General features: G+C 44.4%; 1 protein-coding gene across 1 annotated transcript in view; it reads right to left on the bottom strand.

Annotated features, from left to right (window-relative positions):
• Window positions 1–17,443, bottom strand: part of csmd1b (CUB and Sushi multiple domains 1b) — a 2,043,836-nt gene that overhangs the window by 1,590,518 nt on the left and 435,875 nt on the right. The window lies entirely within an intron of this gene.

Genomic DNA, 17,443 nt, shown 5'->3' with positions numbered 1-17,443 from the left:
TTTTCTGCTCCCACAGGTGGGAAGGGAGAATTCCACCCCATCATGGTGGGGTGGCACAGTGGTTAGCATTGCTGCCTCATAGCGCCAGGGACCAGGGTTTGATTCCCGTTTTGGGTCACTGCCTTTGTGGAGTCTGCACATTCTCCCCGTGTGTGCATGGGTTTCCTCCGGGTGCTCTGGTTTCCTCCCACAGTCTGAAGGATGAGCTGGTTAGGTGGATTGGCCATGCTAAATTCTCCCTCAGGACCCGAACAGCCGCTGGAGTGTGGTGACGAGGGAATTTTCACAGTAACTTCATTCCAATGTTAACGTAAGCCTACTTGTGACACTAATAAACAAACTTTAAAAAAAAGTTAAGATATAATATTTTCAGCTCAAAGAAAGCTGTCCTGTTGAAAATATTGAAAGATCTTCAAAGTCTTCAAATGGTTTGACCAGGGAGAGAGGTGGAAAAATGGAATGAGTTATGACATCTGCAAAATTATTAACATTGATGTGGAATTTGTGATTTTATAATTTCATGGATGTCATTTCTCATTCCATTATTCCATTTCATCCCTTGATAGATATTGCTGTTCCCCCTACCAAATGCACTCAACACACTGAGTAAGAAGCATGTTCCAAGGCTGCTATCTCAGTTGTACTTGCATTGGCACATAGTAACTTCAAAAAAGTTGCAAATGACTTTCCCGCGGATTTTTGCTCTCGATTGTTTCACCGCACCTGTTTTTTGTAGCTTTCGCCAATACACTTGACAGAATGTAGATTCAAACCAGAGATTCAAATCCACGTCTTTCCCATACCTATCCGTGTGCTTCAGAGTCACAGGACAGCACTTCACACTGGGACCGGGTGGCATTTGGAACTTGTCCCACATAATTTACAGATATTTACAACAATGGCAAATTAGGAACATAGAAAATAGGAGCTGGAGTAAGCTATTCACCCCAATGATCCTGCTCCACCATTCAATGTGATCACGGCTGATCCTCTATCTCAACGCCACATTCCTGCTCTCTCCCTTCACCCCTTGATGCCTTTAGTGTTTAGAAATCTATTTCTTTCTTAAATACATTCAGTGGTTTGGCCACAGCCTTCTGTGCGAGAGAAGTCCACAGGTTCACCACCCTCTGAGTGAAGAAATTTCTCACCTCATGTCCTGAATGGCCTACCCCATATCCTGACCCTTGCCCCGGACAATGCAGCCAGGAACCAGCTGCGAACCTTGTCTTGCCATCACTGAAATGCCAAGCCAGATGAGAACTCAATAGATAAGTCTCTAAATAAAACATATAAATATTGTGCAGAGCACACAATGTTTAAAGTCATGGAAAACACTGTTATGCTGATTCTATTTCCACAAGTTGATATAAATTCATAGCTGACCAACAAAAGGGAAACTGTGACTCCACCCCACAACTAAAACCTGACTGCTTTAATAAAGTCTTCACCTTTCTTTCAGATGCTGGTTGGCAAAACATATATTTTGTTTTCATTTTTGAGTTTTGGCATTTGCAGTCTTTCTGCTTTTTAGTGTCTTTTTTCTTCTGACATCAGTATCTGTGAATGGTGCTGCCTCCTTTGCTTGTGGAATATGAGGTATGTGAAGTATCCTGGTCATGGGGGTCAGTTTTGCTCAGTTGGCTGGGGCAGCTGGTTCATGATGCAGAGTGATGCCAACAGCGTGGGTTCAATTCCTGAGGGTATTTATGAAGGCCCCACCTTCTCAACCTTGCCGCTCGCCTGAGTTGTGATGATTCTCAGGTTAAAGCATCACCAGTCAGCTCTCTTCCCACCAAAGGAGAGCACAGCCTATGGTCATCTGGGACTTTGCCGACTTTACCCTCATCAGGTATCATTTGAGAAGTCTACAGATTGTTATAAATTCATTCAAGACACTGAAAACCTTGCTCATCAAAGCAACAAATTCATTGCTTGCTCATTTCTAACCACAACAATGGCATTACTAAATGCAGGCACTAAATTACAGTGCACGAACTATAAAGAGCCTATTAGATTGGTGTGAGAATATCACATAGACCTGATAATTTCAGAAGTGCAAAGATCATTGGATAGTTATAATGTGGAACTTTAAAACCAAATACAGACTGGTAACTGAGATTGTGTAAAGGGCAGAGAGGGGCAAGAGTTACTCGAGTGTGTTCAGGAAAATTTCAGTATGGTTCCTGTCCTAAGGGAAAGGAGACAGACCTGGTTATTGGGAGTGATGTGGATCAAGTGTCAGTTGGAGAACATTTAGGAGACAGTGATAATTGCATCATGAGATTCAGAATGACCATGGGAAAGAGCAAAGGAAAGGTCAGGAGATGAAAAGAGAGAACCAACGAGGGAGTAACAAAAGATACTGACAGCACACATAAATGGGAAACGCAAGGGTTTCCACAAGCATATTATCAACAAAAGGATGGTAAATGGAGGAGTCGAGTCAATTAGAACCAAAAGAGAATTTACACATGGAGGTAGAGGGTATAGCTAAGGTACTAAATGAATACTTTGTATCTCTCTTTACCAAGGAAGATATTCGCAGGGCCATGGTGAAAGAGGAGGTAATTAAGACTAGAAGGGTTGAAAGTTGATATTTGATAAGTTACCTGCACTTTAAGTGCACAAGGCATAAGACTGGATGAGATGCATCCAAGGATACTGAGTGAAATGACAGTGGAAACAGTGAAGACCCTGCCCATAACTTTTCAGTCTTTGTCAGACTCGGGAGTGGTGGTGTCAGAGGACTGCAGAATTGCATGCATTACATCCTTGTTCAAAAAAAGGGTATAAAGATAAGCCTAGCAACCACAGTCCAGTCAGTTTAACCTCAGTGGTGGGGAAATTTCGAGAAACAATAATTCTGGACAAAATTCAATCATGGACAAGTGTAGGTTAATTAAAAAGTCAGCGTGGATTTCTTCAGGGAAAATCATGTTTAACTAACTTAAGTTTTTTGAAGAGGTTACAGAGGAGGGTGATGAGAGAAATGCATTTGATATGGTGTACATGGACTTCCAAAAGACATTTGGTAAGATGCCGTGCAAACAGACTTGAGGAAAACTATAGCTCAAACAATAAAAGAGGCAGCAGAACATGGATACTGACAGGATCTACAGGCATTTAGAGATGCATGGACTGATTAGGGACAGTTAGCATGAGTTTGAGAGTGGAAAATCATGTCTCACAAATTTGATTGAGTATTTTGAAGGGGTAACCAAGAAGGTAGATGAGGGCAATGCAGTTGATGTTGTCTACATGGACTTTAGCATGGCCTTTGACAAGGTACCGCATGGTAGGTTGTTGCATAAGGTTAAATCTCATGGGATCCAGGGTGAGGTATCTAAATAGATATAAAATTGGCTGGATGACAGAAGCCAGAGAGTGGCTGTAGAACGTTGTTTTTCAAACTGGAGGCCTGTGACCAGCGGTGTGCCTCAGGGATCAGTGCTGGGTCCACTGTTATTTGTCATTCATATTAATGATTTGGATGAGAATATAGGAGGCATGGTTACTAAGTTTGCAGATGACACCGAGATTGGTAGCATAGTGGACAGTGAAGAAAGTTATCTCCGATTGCAACGGGATCTTGATCAATTGGGCCAGTGGACTGACGAATGTCAGATGGAGTTTAATTTAAATAAATACGAGGTGATGCATTTTGGTAGATTGAACCAGGGCAGAACTTACTCAGTTAATGGTCGGGCATTGGGGAGAGTTACAGAACAAAGACATCTAGGGGTACAGGTTCATAGCTCCTTGAAAGTGGAGTCACAGGTGGACAGAGTGGTAAAGAGGACATTCAGCATGCTTGGTTTCATTGGTCAGAACATTGGATACAGGAATTGGGACGTCTTGTTGAAATTGTACAAGACATTGGTCAGGCCACACTTGGAATACTGTGTACAGTTCTGGTCACCCTATTATAGAAAGGATATTTTTAAACTAGAAAAAGTACAGAAAAGATTTACTAGGATGCGACCGGGACTTGATGGTTTGAGTTATAGGGCGAGCTTGGATAGACTGGGACTTTTTGCTCTGGAGCGTAGAAGACTGAGGGATGATCTTATACAGGTCTATAAAATAATGAGGGGCACAGATCAGCTAGATAGTCAATATATTTTCCCAACTGTAGGGGAGTCTAAAACTAGAGGGCATAGATTTTTTAAGGTGAGAGGGGAGAGATACAAAAGTGTCCAGAGGGGCAATTTTTTCACACAGAGGCTGGTGAGTGTCTGGAACAAGCTGCCAGAGGTAGTAGTAGAGGCAGGTACAATTTTGTCTTTTAGAAAGCATTTAGACAGTTACATGGGTAAGATGGGTATGGAGGGATATGGGCCAAATGCGAGCAATTGGAATTAGCTTAGGGGTTTAAAAAAAAAAGGGCAGCATGGACAAGTTGGGTCGAAGGTTTCCATGCTGTAAACCTCTATGACTCCTTGAATTGGCCAAGTGAAAGGAGTCAGACAGTAATGGTTAATGGATATTTTTCAGGCTGGAAGAAGGTTTGTAGTGGAGTTCTCCAGGGGTCAGTGTTGGGACCCTTGCTTTTTAATGACTTAGACCTTGGCGTACAAGGCACAACTTCAAATTTATGAATTGTATGAAGTTTGAAAGCATTGTAAACTGTGAAGAGGAAACTGCAGCATTTCAAAAGGACATAGAGAAGTTGGTGAAATAGGAAGACAAGTGGCAGATGAAGTTCCAAAACATGGACAAATGTGAAATGATTTATTTCAGTAGGAAGAACATGCAGTGACAATATAAACAGCACAACACTACGGGGTGCAGAGGGACCCGGGTGTATACGTGCATAAGTGATTGAAGGTGGCAGGAAAGATGGGGAGAACAGTTCATAAAGCATGCAATCTCCTCGGCTTTATTAACAGCGGTATCTAGTAACGGTGCAAGGAATTCATGTTGAACTTGCATAAGACACCGTATCAGTCTCAGCTGGAGCATTGCATCCAGTTCTGGGCACCACATTAAGACGTGAAGGCATTGGAGAGAGTGCCGACAAGATTAATGAGAATGGTTCCCAGATTGAGGTTCTCAAGATGAGGAATTTCAGTTATCAAGATACATTGGAAAAGTTACGACTGTTGTCCTTGGAGAAAAGAAGGCTGAGAAAAGAATTGATAGAGGTATTCAAAATCATGAGGGGTATGGACAGTGTTGATAGGGAGAAACTCTTCCAACTTATGAAAGGATCGTAAACAAGACAGCGTGGATTAAAAGTAATTGTTAAGAAAAACGAAAGTGACATGAGGAGAAAATTTCTTCCTACAGCAAATATTTGAGGTCTGGAATGCATTGCCTGAGCGTGTGATGGAGGCAGATTCAATCGAAGCATTCAAAAGATAATTAAACAGTTCTCCAAAAAGGAAGGATGTGCAGAGTCAGAGGGAGAAGATGGGAGAATGGCCAAATGAAATGCTTATTCCGAAGGTCAGTGCAGACACAGTGGACAAAATGGCCTCTTTCTGCAGTGTAACAACTGTGACTAGTCCCAGCAGTACCAGAACCCAAAGGAGAGGTGGTGGTTACGGAAACTGGACTTGTGATAAATCTGTGATATTGGTGAGGCCTCGCTGGTAGAGCGAAGGGATGAGGGAGGTGAGGGACAGGTTTGAGGGGCCAAGTGGGGAGACTTAAGGGGCAGGTATAACCTTGGGGAAGATGCCTCTAATTGACACAGGGAGCACCCACAATGGAAGTACCCTCCTTTCTTACCTGACACTAGCTTGCCCAAGAAAAGCTGTCAGATTACCCACCTGGAATGGGCCTCTGGATAAAAAAGCATCTGGGATGGAATGAGGCACTTATGTGGCCATTAACTGACATTCCACTGCATGGGAGATAGATTAGGGCAGGCAGGAATTTTACAACCCATCCGCTTTCAAACATGCCAGTGCGGGGGTGGTGGTGGGGGGGGGGGGGGGGGGGGGGGGTGGGGGGGGGGGGGGGGGGCGGCGGGGTACGGGCGGTGGGGGGGAGGGGGGGTGGAGGTGGGTGCATAAAACCCATGCCACTGTTCTGTTAACAAGTGTACTTTAACTGTGGCTTCGTGAGCATTGCTCAAAGATCTGTTAAGCGTGTTTAAGTTAATTTCTCATGCAGAGTCACTGCTCACAGACAAATAACCACAGAAGTAATTAAAAATACAAAAATGGTCTGGAAGATTAATTTGTTTTATTGAAAAAGTATGACTTACAATGAAGTCTTAAGAGCCCCTCTTCGCATTACCTTATTTATTATGAATAAGTGTTTTATGCAGCTTAATGAATTCAAGCTCTTTGCAAAATGATGAGAATTGAAATTACAGGTCACTGGCTCTTCCAATTAAAATGAGTCTCTTCAAGGCATTTAAAGAGAACAACATCTGGATACAAATACAATAGCAAAAGAAACAATTGATTATCAATCATTACATCCCACAGAATCTGATGTTGATTATTTTGAAATCTTTCATTAACCATTAACAGATTACTGCTCCGCCTAGACACACTCTACAGCGCATTACAGGAGGACTCCAAAAGCAAAATGGGCTCCAGAGCCTTCCACGGAAACCGTTCAAAAGGTTATACAGGCCTCTTTTGAGAGTCCAACATAGTTTTTAAAGCTTGGAAATGTGAATTTATTCCATTGTGATTGGGTGGACTGTATGTTTCATGGAGCTGTGAAAGCTAGAACAAAACTCACAGTTTCTGCAGACAGCGCTTTTAAGCTCGTTCAATATTAGTCACAGTCTGTGAGCCAGACTTGCCTTCCAAGCTTTCATACATTTCTGAAATCCAAGTTAGTAAATTACTTATATTGATTGAATATCAGTAGCCTGAGAATAATAAGCATCTAAGGCCCAGAGGACCTGCTGCTCACAAGTGTTACTCTTTTATAGTTAAGCCAGGCTTTGTCGGTTCAGCTAGAAAGTATCAATTACAAGTGCTGTGCTCATTAGAAGGCAGACCTGAGCAGCATAAAGACCGGAATAATAGAGTCAAAGAATAATACAGCACAGAAGGAGGCTATTCAACCCAATTCCTCTGAGCTAACTCTTTCAAAGAACAATCTAGTTTGCTACACCTCCTGCTCTTTGCCCCGATTCCTACAATATTTTGCTCCCTCAAATATTTATCCAATTCTCTTTGAAAAGTGATGTTGAATCTGTTTCAAACATAGCTGCTCATATGCATAAAGCAGTTTTGCCTCATGTTGCCTCTGGTTCTGTTGCCAAAGACCTGAAATCTCTCTCTTCTGGTTATCAACCCTTCAGATGTTGGAAGTCATTTCGAGTCACATTATCTAAACACCTCTATCTAACTTTCTCTTAGCCTTCCTGGACAAGGAAGTGTTCAATGAATGACACGACACTTGGAAGTTCCAAGAAATAAAGGGACCTTGGCATGTTTGTCCATAGATCTCTGAAGATGGAAGGGCACATTCGTGGGTGGTGAAAAAGACATGTGAGACACTTACCTTTGTCAATTGAGGCATAGATTACAAAAGCAGGGAAGTTATTTTGGAGGTGTATAGAATTTTGGTGCGGCCACAGCTGGAGTACTGAATGCAGTTCTGGTTGCCACATTATAGGAAAGATATGATTGCACTGGAGGGGATGCAGAGGAGATTCACTAAAAGGCTGCCTGGATGGAACATTTAGGTTACGAAGAGAGGTTGGATAGGTTTGAGTTGTTTTTGTAGGAGCAGAGAAGACTGAGGGGTGACCTGATCAAGGTGTACACGATTATGAGGGTCACGGACAGGGTGGATAGGGAGCAGCTGTTCCCCTTCATTGAAGGGTTAGTCACAAGGGGACATAGGTTCAAGGTGAGGGGCAGGTGGTTTCGGAAGGATGTGAGGAAAAACGTTTTTACCAAAAGGGTGGTGACAGTCTGGAATGAGCTGCCTGGGAGAGTGGTAAAAGCAAGTTGCTTCACATCCTTTAAAATATACCTGGATGAGCCAAGAGACGATGGGCCACGTGCTGGTAAATGGGATTAGGTCGCTCAGGTGTTTCTCACATGTGGATGCAGACTCGGTGAGCCAAAGGGCTTCTTCTGCACTGTGAGATTCTGTGATTCCCTGTTCTAAGGAGAATAACTCCAGATTCTCCACTCTATCCACACAAGTATAATCCCTCATTATTGGAACCATTCTGGTAATTCTCTCCAAAGACTTCATGTGCTTTATAAAATGTGGTGCCTCGAAATGGACACAAAACCCCAGCTGATCTATTGTTTTAGATAGGTTTAATTCCTGCTTCCATACTCTTATGTCTCTGCTTAGAAAGCCCAAGATCCCACATGTTACACACAGAACTTTTCAATACTTGGCATTTTCTAAGTTTATGCTCTGCTTTATTTACCATAAATCACACCATGTAGGAGGCAAAATTCAACTTTGGCAGGAGTGGAATAGAGCATAGGGCATAGAGCATAAAAGTTGGGGTCTGATGTTGCGGTTGTATAGAACGTTGGTTCAGCCGCATTTGGAATACCGCTCCCAGTTCTGGTCGCCACACTACCAGAAGGACGTGGAGGCTTTAGAGAGAGTGCAGAGGAGGTTTACCTGGTATGGAAGGGCTTAGTTATGAGGAGAGATTGGGAAAACTGGGGTTGTTCTCACTGGAAAGACGGAGGATGAGGGGTGACCTGATAGAGGTGTATAATGTTATGAAAGGCATACATAGGGTGAACGGTGGGAAGCTTTTTCCCAGGTCGGTGGTGACGTTCACGAGGGGTCAGAGGTTCAAGGTGAGGGGAAGGGCGGGGAGGAGGTTTAACACGGATATCAGAAGGACGTATTTTACACAGTGGGTGGTGGGGACCCGGAATGCGCTGCCGGGCAAGGTGGTGGAGGCGGACACACTGGGAACGTTTAAGTCTCATCTAGATAGCCAGGGGTGGGAATGGAGGGATACAAAAGAATGGTCCAGTTTGGACCAGGGAGCGGCGCGGGCTTGGAGAGCCGAAGGGCCTGTTCCTGTGCTGTATTGTTCTTTGTTGGAAGATGAGCGTGAATGAATCAGCTGCCCATCATACGCCCTTGCCAAGCTTTAACAGTAAGTTTTGTCTAATGTCTTTTTGGAATGTAGCTACATCATGTCCCTCAGCCAGTCACTTCTTCAAAGCCAAGGAGCTTGGTTGTGAGGAGCAACCCTTTGTGAAGCCTTGCTGATTTTGCTTAGTGGATTATTGTATGAGAATCCTGAACTTTTTATGTACTATTTTGATGCAATTATTTCAGATGTGAAGAAAGATTCAGGGTTCTGTAATTGTCAATATCTATTTTATTGCATTTTTTTGAATGTGTAGGAAAGAATGAACTTTGACATACACACAGAAAATGCTGAAAAATCTCAGCAGGTCTGACAGCATCTGTGGAGAGAGAATATTCATAATGCTAAAGTGCAAATTCATAATGCTAAAGTGCAAAGGGACTTGGGAGTCCTAGTCCAGGATTCTCTAAAGGTAAACTTGCAGGTTGAGTCCGCAATTAAGAAAGCAAATGTAATGTTGTCATTTATCTCAAGAGGCTTGGAATACAAAATCAGGGATGTACTTCTGAGGCTTTATAAAGCACTGGTTAGGCCCCATTTGGAGTACTGTGAGCAATTTTGGGCCCCACACCTCAGGAAGGACATACTGGCACTGGAGCGAGTCCAGCGGAGATTCACACGGATGATCCCAGGAATGGTAGGCCTGACATACGATGAACGTCTGAGGATCATGGGATTATATTCATTGGAGTTTAGGAGGTTGAGGGGAGATCTGATAGAAACTTACAAGATAATGAACGGCTTAGATAGGATGGACGTAGGGAAGTTGTTTCCATTAACAGGGGAGACTAGGACGCGGGGGCACAGCCTTAGAATAAAAGGGAGTCACTTTAGAACAGAGATGAGGAGAAATTTCTTCAGCCAGAGAGTGGTGGGTCTGTGGAATTCATTGCCACAGAGGGCTGTGGAGGCCGAGACGTTGAGCGTCTTCAAGACAGAAATTGATAAATTCTTGATTTCTCGAGGAATTAAGGGCGATGGGGAGAGAGCGGGTAAATGGAGTTGAAATCAACCATGATTGAATGGTGGAGTGGACTCGATGGGCCGAATGGCCTTACTTCCGCTCCTATGTCTTATGGTCTTAATAGAGCCACTGGGTGGGATTTTATGGCTTCGCTCGGGCGAGACTGGAAATTCCCACCCGAGGTCAACGGAGATTTTCGTTGTTGAACCTTCCACAATATGCCTTTCCACATAACAGTCAGAGACCAGGTCAATCTGGCTGCCTGCCTGCCAGGTAATGGAAAAAAGAAATATTCAAATAATGATCTGTCATTAAATTTGGCATTTCTGGATTTCCGGCTTCTGTGAGAATCTCCACCTGTGTTTAACTTTAATTTGACACATACATTAATCATAATATCAATGATATTAAATGAAAATGATGAGTTTTCATGCAGCCACAGAATCAAGATAAAATGCATGTAATACAAAATGGGAACCCTCACCTGAGAATGGACTCCAAACCACAAGAGGGCAGCAGCAAGTAATGGCATTCTGCCCCCATCTCAACTCCCCACCTCCATCCTCAAACCCCACCCCTTCACAGCCCCAACCCTCTTGCTGCATCCTTGCAAATATTAGGGCCATAAACTATTTGGTCAATCGCTCATTGGAACAGGAGTAGGCCATTCAGCCCATCAAGACTATTCTGCCATTCAATACGATCATGGCTAATCAGACACTTACAACACTGTTTACACTCGGAACATTTTTGCCTAAATATTGAAAAATCCCTTAGTTTGTGTACAGTTTTAAAGTCACCTCTTCCTACCTCCCTGGAGGAAGTGCGGCTTCAAACTATTTACTAATTTGTAAGATATTGCTCAATTACAAGTGTTTGCCGTTCCTTCTGATTGGTCAACATTAATTAAAACTGGTCACTGCAGTAAGGTGATTAACTCATGGTTTTTTGTTTGGAGTTTACGATTACTTGACTTAACTTCAGTCTCCCTTGGAGGAAAATTGCTTTTTATATTGGTGCCGTATAAAATAAAGGAGCAGAAAATTGAAAGTCTCTCATGGGGGGGAAATTTTCATTTGCCCCTCATTCTGGCGAAAGCAGTTGTCCATCAAATCCTGACAGTACAGCAGGGGGCCATTCGGCCCATTAAGTCTTTACTAACCACAATCCCACCCAGGCCCTATTCCTATAACCCCATACATTTATCCTGCTCATCCCCCTGACACTAGGGTCAGTTTAGCATGGCCAGTCAACTTAATCTGCATATGTTTGGACTGTGGGAGGAAACTGGAGCATCCAGAGGGAACCCACGCAGATACAGGGAGAACGTGCAAACTCCACACAGACAGTGACCGAGGCCGTTCTCATCGTTTCAGGCTTGATACTCCTTTCTCTCTACTCTGGTCCCGTCACATTTCCAGATAGCCTATTTGCCACATTATTCCTGGTGTTATGAGGCAGCTGTGCTAACCATTGTGCCATCATGTTGCCCATTGTATAGAGAATGGATTTTTTTTGAACAAATATTAATTCTCAAGCTGAATCGGAGATGACCCACCACCCCTTCTGTTTTGTTCCAGGATCTCCAGTGATTAGAGATTAGTCTCCAGTTTACAATACAGGTGATCCAGAGAGAGATCATAGCAATATGAAAAAGATGTCTTTTTAATATTTTCCTCAACATTTTTGCCTATTAATACAAATGGATTGGAGTTCATGAGAAGGACAGATTGAGCAGGAGAGTGCTGAGCAGCTGGAGGTCAGATGATGGCAAAGTCCAAGGAAGGTCGCAGATAATAGGACAAAGTTTGAAGAAAGGGAAAGTGGAGGGGAAAGCAGTGTGAGGGAAAGGTAGGGGAGGAAAGAAGGGGATGGAATGTAGCATGGTGGAAAGACAGGGAAGTAGAAATGAAGAGTTGAGGGGAAAGGGTGGGGTGGAAGGTGATGGGGATGAAAGGAAGGGGAAAGGAAGTGGGCAACAGGGTAGTAGGAAGGGAGGGGGGGAAAGGGAGGGAGGAGACCAATTTGAAAATGTAGTTCAACAGTTGGAGTTGGGCAGAAGGGCGGCACGGTAAAATTAGGGTGGCACGGTAGCACAGTGGTTAGCACTGCTGCTTCACAGCTCCAGGGACCTGGGGTCGATTCCCAGCTTGGGTCACTGTCTGTGTGGAGTTTGCACATTCTCCTCGTGTCTGCGTGGGTTTCCTCCGGGTGCTCCGGTTTCCTCCCACAGTCCAAAGATGTGTGGGTTAGGTTGATTGGCCATGCTAAAATTGCCCTTAGTGTCTTGAGTTGCGTAGGTTAGAGGGATTAGTGGGTAAAATGTGTTGGGGTATGGGGGTAGGGCCTGGGTGGGATTGTGGTCGGTGCAGACTTGATGGGCCGAATGGCCTCTTTCTGTGCTGTAGTTTCTATGATTCTATGAAGGGGGTGGGGGTGCCATCACACAAAGCTCCCCCAGCACAGTCAGTGTGAATGGGAAACTATTTCAAGGAGTGGGGAGGGATTCTAAATTCACCAAGGTGAAGTTACGTAAACATTGTTTCCCAAAGGAGAACACCATCAGAATTGATCTATTTCCATGATTGTATGTGGCAAATGCAGGCTATCTGGAAATGTGACGGGGTCAGAGTAGAGGGAAAGGAGTATCAAGACTGAAACAATGAGAACACAACAGGGTAGCAACATTTCCAAGGCAGTTATCGAGTAAATTGGTGATGTGCCAGGATGGATAAACAAGGTAAAATAATTGATAACATCTGGAAAGAAGAGTTTGGCAGAGGACCACGATGGGAAGAAAACATACAATAGGGGAATTGGGCAGGAGGCCCATGATCTGGGGAGGATAGGAGATTCCAGAGGTGCTCCAGTGGCTGTGTGCAAGTAATTTTGAGAAGGGATTCTCTGTTGCTGGTTAATTAAAACAATTTTTTTTTAAAAGACTAAGGTTTAAAAAAAGGCTTCTGTTCCAGGAAAAGCCAATATTCTTGCAGTCAAAATTTCTGTCAGAGGTTGAAAGGGCAAAATTACTGAAGAGCCACTTGGTGGCCAGATCCTGGAACTGCAGCCTGACTGAAACCAAGCTTGCTGATGCAGAAATCTGTGGAGACTTTTGTTCCTGAAGTGGCAAAGATCTGAATGCTTTCCGTGAGGAAAGCTCATTCCAGGCTGCCCTACAGGTGTAAAAGGCAATTACAAATGAAACAGACACATACACACAATTAACATAAAAAGGTTCAATATGCAAATAGCCAAGTTTATTAATTTTAACAAGACAAGAAAAAAGTCTTTGCTGTCTCACAGATAAACTGATCAAAATTTCTTATCGTATTAGTTGTACTGTGAACAATAAAATACTTTTTGATCTGTGTTCACATTTGCAATTGAATAAACACAAATAACCACAGGAATACTCTGCTGTGGTATTTCAATTACATTTCTGATGACAAGGCCTCTTTGTCTCAATTTGTGTCTTAAAACTGGCCAAGTCTTCCAAAGGACATTCTTTGCAGAAGAAATGTGCAGCTTTTCCTGAATCATAGAATCATAGAAACCCTACAGTGCAGAAGGAGGCCATTCGGCCCATCGAGTCTGCACCGACCACAATCCCACCCAGTCCCTACCCCCACATATTTACCCGCTAATCCCTCTAACCTACGCATCTCAGGACTCGAAGGGACAATTTTTTTTTAACCTGGCCAATCAACCTAACCTGCACATCTTTGGACTTTGGGAGGAAACCGGAGCACCTGGAGGAAACCCACGCAGACACGAGGAGAATGTGCAAACTCCACACAGACAGCGACCCGAGCCGGGAATCGAACCCAGATCCCTTGGAGCTGTGAAGCAGCAGTGCTAACCACTGTGCTACTGTGCCGCCCCAGGAGTGTACAGCAATTAGGTCTGTACAGCCAGGCAAAGCATTCTTTTCTCATTATAAAAACTCTCAACCTCTCTCCAGCTAGAAAATGCAGTTTACTGATAACAGCTCTGCATAATAGCCACTTACACACCTGGCTTTGTTGATGCACAGTGCAGACAACCAGTGGTGTATCATGGAAATCAGGCTGACTGCCGATGTTCAAATGAGGGACTAACAAAGAGCAAGGAAGCCACTGACTGGCACTGACAGAAAGGGTTGCCGGTGAGCAGGTAGGTCACCCATGGGAAGGGGGGCAGAGGAGCATGGAGAGAAGGGATTTCAAGCTATTCTCCTGGGAAGAGAGAGCAGTGGGTTATGGGTTAGGGGAAACCACAACCCTCCTTTGTAATAGCCAATGGCTGCAATCCTGGCCCTCTCCCCATGCAAAACCGCTTCGCACTGAGCTCACACAGGCCTCTTTTGTCTGCCAACCAGCTACAGATCTGCTTCAGCATGGCAGGATAGTGGCAATGAGGTGCCTGCTCAAGCCCCAGGTGACAGATTAACCAGGGCCAATTCACTACCCTCTTCCCTATCCCACCCACAGTCCCACCACCCCCCCCCCCCCACACCCCGCCTCATATTGGCCTGCAGCACGAGAAAGATTAGCAAGAAAGAAAGACTTGCATTTATATAGCACCTTCCATAACCACTGGACAAAACATGCCAATAAAGTGCTTTTGGAAGTGTAATTGCTGTTGTAATGTAGGAAACATGACAAACGATTTGCACATGGAAACATCCCATCAAACAGCACTGCGATAATGACAAGATAATCTTGGTGATGTTGACTGAAGGATAAATGTTAATCAGGACATCAGGGTTAACGCTCCTGCTCTTCTTTGAAATAGCAGCATGGGATCTTTTACATCCACTCGGGAGGGCAGGCTTTTCCTCAGCTTAATGTCTCACCCAAAGGATGGATGGGAAAATGAGAAACAGCATGGAAGTGTTGAATTTTCAGCTGAGAAGTAACCTGTTCATTTTTAACTGCTCATAAGCACACTGGATTTTACGGGACATTTTCCACCTCACCCCTGCCACCTTCCTCTCTCCCATCACCAACTGAAAGCCCCTTGCTATGCTCCTTATACGCCTCTGACTGTGTGGCCAAATTCCCCACCAATTCAATTTTCAAGTTTGCTGATGACACCACCATAGTGGGTCGGATGTCAAACAATGACGAGACAGAGTACAGGAAAGAGAGAGAGAGAATCTGGTGAACTGGTGCAACGACAATAATCTCTCCCTCTATGTTAACAAAATGAAAGAGATAGTCATTGACTTCAGGAAGCATAGTGGAGGACATGCCCCTGTCTGCATCAACAGGGATGAAGTGGAAATGGTAGAGAGTTTCAAGTTTCCAGATCACCAACAACCTGTCCTGGTTCCTCCTTGCCAACGCTATGGTTAAGAAAGCCCACCAACGCCTCTACTTTCCTGGGAGGCTAAGGAAATGTGGCATGTCTGCGACTACATTCACCAACCTTTACAGATGCACCATCGAATCAATCAATCCTGCTCTGTCCAAGACTGCGTGAAATGACAAAGGACCACGAATGAAGTCCAGTCCATCGCTCAAACCAGCCTCCCACCCACTTCCCGCTGCCTCGGAAATGCAGCCAGCATAATCAAGGTCCCCATGCACCCTGGACATACTCTCTTCGACCTTCTTCCGTCAGGAAAAAGATACAAAAGCCGAAGGTCACGAACCAACCGACTCAAGAACAGCTTCTTCCCTGCTGACATTTGAATGGACCTACCTTGTATTAAGTTGATCTTTCTCAACACCCTATGGCTGTAACATTCTGCACCTTGTCCTTCTCTTATGTAGGGTATGCTTTGTCTGTATAGTGCACAAGAAACAACATTTTTCACTGTATACTAATACTTGTGACAATACTAAATCAAATCAAACCTCCATAGTTAGCCTATCCACATGGAACTCAGCTGCCCTCAGTGTTGGTATGCTAGGAGCAGCCTTCATTCAATCAGATTGGGATTTCACCCTCATCTTGGAGCAAGTCCCGTCTGAGATCTGTCAGCCAATCCGATTGACTGACAGCTCTGTTGTCCATGAGTGCCGGAATTGCATCATGGCCACTGCTGGGTCTGGAGAAAGTCCCTGAAGATAAATTTCATGGATTCTAGACTTCAGTCAAGATGCATTTCGGTTGACCTTTCCTGGCAGACCTCAATGAGGGAGGTACATATTTTAGGGCCAAGAGGACGCTTGGGGTGGGGGTTGGTGCTTCCGGTGAGCACAGGGGAGCAGTTTTGGTCCCCTTAACTAAGGAAAGATATCCTGGCATTAGAGGCAGTCCAGTGAAAGTTCACAAGGTTGATCCAGGATATGGAGGGATCTTCTTTTGAGGAGAGGTTGAGCAGGTTGGATTTGTACTCATTGGAATTTAGATACATGAAAGGCGACCTTGTTCAGAAATATAAAATTAAGATTCTCAGGGGGCTCGACTGGGTAAATGCTGATTTCCGAGGGAGGGGTCATCCAATAAGGACAGAGATGAGGAGGAATTTCCTCTCTCAGAGGATAGTGAATCTGTGGAATTCTTTACTGCAGAACGTTGTCGGGGATGGTTCCTGAACTGTGGTCAAGGCCGAGATAGACAGATTTTTAATCAGTGAGGGAATCAGGGGTTATCGGGATAAGGGGGGGGGGGGGGGGGGGGAACTGGAATTGAGGATTACATCAGATCAGTCATGATCTCACTGAATGGTGGAGCAGACTCAATGGGCTGAATGGCCTACTTCTGTTCCTACGTCTTATGGCCTTTCTATCCGACAGCAGCCCGCACAGTGAAAGCTGCCAGTCTGCCCATCTTGCCTCTGCCATCCCTTGTCACATGTAATGCAGCAGCAGAGGCGGAATGAGGCTCTGAAGTAACCAATTAATGGGCCATGGGTAGGTGGGCTGCCTGACATTTTTCCCACCCATTGTAATATGAGAGACAGGTCAGGGGCGAGTCGGAAGACAAGGGCAGGCCACCCACCCATTTTATTTTACAAGCTTCTTCCTCCCTCCCTCATTATTTTCAAACATGCTGCAAATCACAATCGGGTCAAAAGAAAAACAACGGTCGTACGTTTCAAGGGAGTAGGACAAGGGCCTCTACTTTAATGCCAGGAGTATTAAAGGTAAAACAGATGAGTTAGGGGCGAGGATTGACACGTGAAATTATGACATAATATCCATTACAGAGACGTGATTGAGTGAGGTCAGGATAGGCAGCTCAATGCCCTGGGATATAGAATCTTCAGACGGGACAGAGGAGAGGGTAAAAGAGGAGAGGCATTGCATTGTTAGTTAAGGAGGCAGTTACTGCACTAAGGAGAGATGATATCTTGGAGGGGGCATCAAATGAAGCTTTGTGGGTAGAGCTTAGGAATAAGAAAGGGACAGTTATGCTGCTAGGTATTTATTATAGACCCCCAGATAGTCAGTGGGAAATTGAAGAGCAAATGTGCACGCAATTCGCAG

This window comes from Mustelus asterias, chromosome 5 (genome assembly GCF_964213995.1).
Source record: "Mustelus asterias chromosome 5, sMusAst1.hap1.1, whole genome shotgun sequence".
Classification (NCBI taxonomy): domain Eukaryota; kingdom Metazoa; phylum Chordata; class Chondrichthyes; order Carcharhiniformes; family Triakidae; genus Mustelus; species Mustelus asterias.
The sequence above is the reverse complement of the archived record's forward strand: the minus strand, read 5'-3'. Positions and strand labels throughout refer to the sequence as shown.